A 6,610-nucleotide genomic window follows, 5' to 3' on the forward strand; every position below is an offset into this window, starting at 1 on the left:
TATTCAGAGCACTGCATGTTCCGGCTATTTGAAATAATACCCCTTTCACACCAGAAAATGCAGGGATTTACCCGGGAATATGGTTCCAGGATCATGCAGGGACATTCCCGGACTGGCCCGTTTTACACCAGCCTAGTCCCTGCATTTTCTGGTGGGAGGGGGAGAGAAAACCACCCCGTCCCCCTTTAAACAACCAGCTATATCTTCGGAACCAACTGACCCATTTACATGTAGGCTTCGAATGATTTTGATCCCGTGAATCTGAGCCATTTGGTTCCAGAGAAATCTGTCCTCCAACAACATGAACAGCCATGAAATTACATTTCAGAAATTGGTTTACCCGCAATATCTCTAGAACCAATGAACCCATATGGACCAGGTATCAGATTGAAGGCCCAGCGATTTGGGTTCAACTGAGATTAACCTCGAGCTTCTGTGATAACGGAGGGGGAACTGGCAGCTGTTAGAACCAGGTGGAGGTCGGAAATTAGCGGGTCCCATGTTATCCTATGTGGACAACGTTCCAGGTTTGCCTGGCGGTATCTCCGCCTATTTGGAGAATGGGCCTGGAGCTGTAGCACCATCAGCCCCATTGCTAATCCGGCCCTGCCTGCCCCAGTGGAGCTTACACTCTATATTCCCTACCACATGTACACGCACACACAGACATTCTAGAGTTAATTTGTTGGAAGCCAATTAACCTACCAGTATATTTTGGGATTGTGGGAGGAAACCGGACAGTTATAGCCTTGGTGGTGATCACACCCATGACCTCAGCGCTGTGAGGCAGTAACGCTAACCATTACACCATCCGTGCTGCCCCATTATATGTGAGATGCTCAGCAGACCATTGCACAACTGCTAGAAGCGCAGACTATTGCAGCACCCCGTTACATCCCATGACACGTACACCCGGGTAGCAGGACTAGTAAGGAGGTGTAACCCCTGGCAGACACTTTTAGCAACACCTCATCAAACGCCAGCAGCCGCCATAAGAGGAACACACATCAAAGATTTGGCTTTTTTTTTTTTTTGCACGAAGTTTAAATTCCACAATCTGAATTCTGTTTGATATAGGAAGAAAGAGCTTTGTGCCTCTCATGGGGGAAAGGTCGCCCTAGATTCCCTGAGAGCCAGTGATGTGCCGCGCTCCTCTCTCCGCTCCCCGCATTGTCTGTCCGACACAATTACTTACCTAGTGGCACGGCACGCTTGTCATTTCTCGGTGTGACGGCTTTGTTCCGGCTTCATCTGGACAGGCAATTAGGCCGGAAAGTGATAGGGTTACCGCTCGTTAGGGGAGCTGCTAGCAACGTACATATTGGGAAAGGGGGGCAAAGTGACATGCAACACATTGATGGGAGGAATAGGGTGGCATTATGCCCCCTGCTGCCATGGTCAGTGGTGTCCTTGTACGTCAGCCGGCGTTTACCTGCGTCTACCTACCTGTGCTGAGGACTCCAGCTTCTGCTATACAACATCATCTTTTAATACATAGCCCTTGATTCCTGTCCCTTCTGGTGTCAGCAGCTCCCTGGCACAGTTGTGGCCTGTGGGACTCATGCGGTGAAACGCGTTAAGTCCTTGTGAGTGTCCCTGGTGGCACCGGGTGCTCACTTATATCCATTTCACTTTGCAAAGCCGAGTCAGATACTGGATCTTTCCTATTAAACCCAGTTCGGCCATTATACAGCGGGAAACCTGGGTTTTACCCTCCTTATAACCTGGGTCAAATTGCCGGGTTGGTCAGCACTGCTATTCGACCCAGTCCATACTTCACCAGCCTGGCAATTACTGGGACCAAGGTGCGATGTGAAGGGGATATTAGACGCGCACATTAGCAACCTGGCACCTAATTCCTCTTTCACATGGCAAATGCAGGGTCACACCCGGGATATGGATACGGATCCGACCCAGGAGCAACCCGGCATTTGCGAGGTGAAGCTCCCCTCAGAAACCCAGCAGTAAGCCTGGTCGCTGTGGTTCACACGGGGTAGGGCAGAGCGGAGGTGTGTCATCGGGGTGGGGGAGGAGGCAGTGCATGGACCTGACGCATCCTCCTCCCTATAGTGTAAACAGGACCCGGGTCGCTCGACCCACATTACCTGTTTACACTGCTCGGCAACCCAGGTCCGACCCGAGATTAACCTTTCTTTTTAAGTTAACTTGGGTCAGACTGCCGGGCTGCTGGACCTGGATTCTTCCAAATGGCGTTTTCACACCGCACAGAGACCATGGTCGTCCTGGCAACAACCTGGGTCAGACCAGGGTTATATGTGAAAGGGGTATAAAATACAGGGAATTCGCAAAATACAGGGGATCTGGTGGAGCGGTCTATAGTGGATGTGTCTCAGTCGACAGTCACTAGGTTGGTCACTATTGGTCGACAGGTAAAAGGTCAATGGAAGGAAAAGGTCAACATTGACAAGAAAAGGGTTGGCATAGAAATGGTCGACAAAGAAAATTGCCTGCCTGCCTCAGTACCACTATCGGCTGCCAGCAGGCCGGTCAGTAGGGAAATCCGGGATTAACCTTCTAACTGTTATTTTATAAACTATGGGGGGAGAGTTATCAAATCTTGGAAATCAATATTGTAGAGAGAGAGATAAAGTCATTTGCTTTTTTAGAGAAAGCCATGCAGCAGATAACACGATATGGACATATTTCAGCAGAAAACCCGAGATGCGCAGAAGTAATCGCGGTCACTTCCAGACATGGCTGACATCCGCTATAGGGAAATACAATGGTTACTATGCGGTGCCCCCCCCCCCATTGTCTGTGTGCATCTGAGTCACAATCACATTGGCTGCAGCAGTAACCCGCCCCCCCATTGTCTGTGTGCACCTGAGTCACAATCACATTGGCTGCAGCAGTAACCCGCCCCCCCATTGTCTGTGTGCACCTGAGTCACAATCACATTGGCTGCAGCAGTAATCCGCCCCCCATTGTCTGTGTGCACCTGAGTCACAATCACATTGGCTGCAGCAGTAACCCCCCCCCCCCCATTGTCTGTGTGCACCTGAGTCACAATCACATTGGCTGCAGCAGTAACCCCCCCCCCCCCCATTGTCTGTGTGCACCTGAGTCACAATCACATTGGCTGCAGCAGTAACCCGCCCGCCCCCCATTGTCTGTGTGCACCTGAGTCACAATCACAATGGCTGCAGCAGTAACCCGCCCCCCCCCCCATTGTCTGTGTGCACCTGAGTCACAATCACATTGGCTGCAGTAATAAGATAAACTCCCGCTTCTACCTGGTCTTCAGCGTCTGGGGACTGACAGGCACAATACAGATCACAGCAGTCACTTACCTGTGAGAGAGGAGAAGAGAGAGAGAGTTAGGTCACAGCACAAACACACAATAAGGGGTCTATGTACTAAGGGCCTAATTCAGATTGGATCGCACAGCTGCTAATATTTGGAGCCCTGCGATCGGTTATATGCCACCTTGCAAGTAAAACGCCTCCCTTTGCAAGGTTGTGATCTGCTTAGCGCGGCTTGGGAAAATACTGCAGGTCACGTGTCTTCCCCTCAATCTCCTGGGCACGCCTGCGTTTTTTCTGCCACTCACAGAAAAAGGACGATTAACGCCCCCAAACGCAGGCTTCCTGTCAATCAATCTGCGAATGGACAGCAATCAAATAAATTGCAGGATTTTATCGCAGGGTGGCCTTGCGCACGTCTACTGCGGTCAGTACACATGTCATAGCTGCCTCCCCTCCTGCATTCTGCAGGAGACTCCCTGACATAGCAGCAATCTCCCTCTCTCCCTCATTAGTCTAGTAATCTCCCTCATGTCACCTAGCCCACATTACACTGTTACATCATAGTTACCTCCCCTCCTGCATTCTGCAGGAGACTCCCTGCCATAGTAGCAATCTCCCTCTCTCCCTCATAAGTCTAACAATCTCCCTCACGTCACCTAGCCCACATTACACTGTTACATCATAGTTACCTCCCCTCCTGCATTCTGCAGGAGACTCCCTGGCATAGCAGCAATCTCCCTCTCTCCCTCATTAGTCTTGGAATCTCCCTCATGTCACCTAGCCCACATTACATTGTTACATCATAGTTACCTCCCCTCCTGCATTCTGCAGGAGACTCCCTGACATAGCAGCAATCTCCCTCTCTCCCCCATTAGTCTAGCAATCTCCCTCATGTCACCTAGCCCACATTACATTGTTATATCATAGTTACCTCCCCTCCTGCATTATGCAGGAGACTCCCTGACATAGCAGAAATCTCCCTCTCTCCCTCATTAGTCTAGCAATCTCCCTCATGTCACCTAGCCCACATTACACTGTTACATCAGTTACCTCCCCTCCTGCATTCTGCAGGAGACTCCCTGACATAGCAGCAATCTCCCTCTATCCCCCATTAGTCTAGCAATCTCCCTCTCTCCCTCATTAGTCTTGGAATCTCCCTCATGTCACCTAGCCCACATTACTCTGTTAAATTTTTGGGGAGAAAAGGAATGAGAGACAGATTACATTGGATCATCCGCACCATTTCCCAGCATGTTACCAAGTACAGTAGCTCTTCCTAACTGCTTTGGGGCTCATCTACATTTGGATCTAAGTTATTTTAGGTTCTAGGTGCCACGTTCACAATCTCATTTCACAATCTCTCCATATATGGACTTAGACACGCCCTTTAAGCGGAGCATGACACACCCCTCAGTGGGGCACTGTGCAAAATTCCACTTCCAACTATAATCTCCCTGAAACTAATTTTCAAAAGTAAGCAAGCTTGACACATGTGCAGTCTATAAATAATTGCCAGGCCTGCTAATTCTCAGCTGTGTGATCAGGTCTGAATTAGGCCCTAAGCCTCGGAGAGAGAAGTGGGTGGATATAAAGTAGCCGCTAAACAGCTCCTAACTGTCATCTTTTAAATCCGGTCTGTAACATGGAACTAAGGAGCTGATTGGCTGGTTCTTTATCACTCTATCTCTCTCCATGTTTGCCGCATCACAGTTCAAAATTCTAAACAGGGGAGAAACACCAACTTCCATTTAGTCAGTTAGGAATGGCAGTTGGTGTGGTTTCCCTGTTTGAATATTGGGTACTTGTTTCCTAGAACGGCGCCCAGATTTCCTACGTACGGCACCGTAGGGAAATCACATCGCATCGCATTGAATCGCATGGGCCATTATAACGGCATGCGATGTGATTCAATGTGATTTTTTAATGTTCATTGTACCCCACTATATCGCATGTCCCAATAAATGGCATGCGATTTTATAGGGTGTGCGATGCCATGACATTAGGTATATAATAATATGATTATATGTCCCCAAAACAGGTTTAACGCACCCCCCTACTATCCACGCCAGCCCGAAGCGTGGCGAGGAACGCGTCCTTCGACCTTTTCATTCCCCCACTATCCACGTCGGCGTGGAGTTGATTTTATATAGTGTGGCGAGTGCAGCGACCCACCGAGCCCGAAGCGTGGCGAGCGCAGCGAGACCCGCGAGGGGACACGGATTACTCTGTATTCTGCGTGCGCTCACCACACTATATACAATCAACTCCACCCCTACGTGGACAGTGGGATAATGAAAAAGTCGGAGGACCCGTTCCGCCACCGCTCACCAAGCTTCGGGCTTGCGTGGATAGTGGGGGGTGCGTTAAACCTATTTTGGGTGTATACAATCATATTATTGTATACCTAATGTCATGGCATCGCACACCCGATTTTGTGGCAGATGCAATGCGATGGCCCGGGGCAGAGAGAGCAGTGAATAAAGTACATAGGAATATCGCATCGCACATCGCATGGCCCTAAAATGGCCCATACGATGCGATGCAATTTTCCTACGCAGAATAGCCCACTAAACAAATTGCTTAGTGGGTGTCATTCTAGGAAACAAGTACCGAATATTGAACTGTGCTGCAGCCCCCACCCCCCTCTCTGGAGCCTCCCCATTATTTTAGGTAAAATGTTCATGGTTATTATACGTTGTATACTATCAAATGCCTTTCAGAACAGTGGTGGCAAGATGTCTTCCCTGCTGTTGCTAATAACCAGCGTAACGGGCGCGAGCCGACCGGACTGCCATCTTTAATGTTTAATGTCTGTTTTTAAGCCTCCATTATGGTCAATAATGAATAATTCCTGCACTTGTCCTTCAAAAGCCAAAATCATAGCAGCGGGAAAGGGTAAAGTATTTGTGTTCTGTCCTCAATAAATATCCTCTTATACCCTCACGCTCATCCTCTGCCCTCCACCAAATTATTACACACTCTAAAGTGGTTCTCTAAAGTGTTCTATGCTGTCTTCACCTCCAAATGGCACCATGCTGTCAATCACTGACAGTGTGATGCCATCCCGCCGTCGCAGACCCGTATTGGTGCACATCAAACCCCAAAATAACATCTTTGCCGATTTCATTTCAGTTATATTGTGTGATTCAGAGATGGCGGCAATGTTTATGTCGCACGCTTTGAAGGTATATTTAGCCGCTGCGCGTGCGTATAAGTCTAACTGCACATGTGCTGCCTTGGGATTGCAATGGTCTATCTAAAAACAACCTATCAACATAATGAAAATTTTTAAATGTTGATATTCGGTTTAAGATTCTTTATTTTTTTTTATCCTGAATTTGTTT

Source organism: Crinia signifera, chromosome 2 (assembly GCF_055691185.1).
Source record: "Crinia signifera chromosome 2, ASM5569118v1, whole genome shotgun sequence".
In the NCBI taxonomy this organism is placed as follows: Eukaryota; Metazoa; Chordata; class Amphibia; order Anura; family Myobatrachidae; genus Crinia; species Crinia signifera.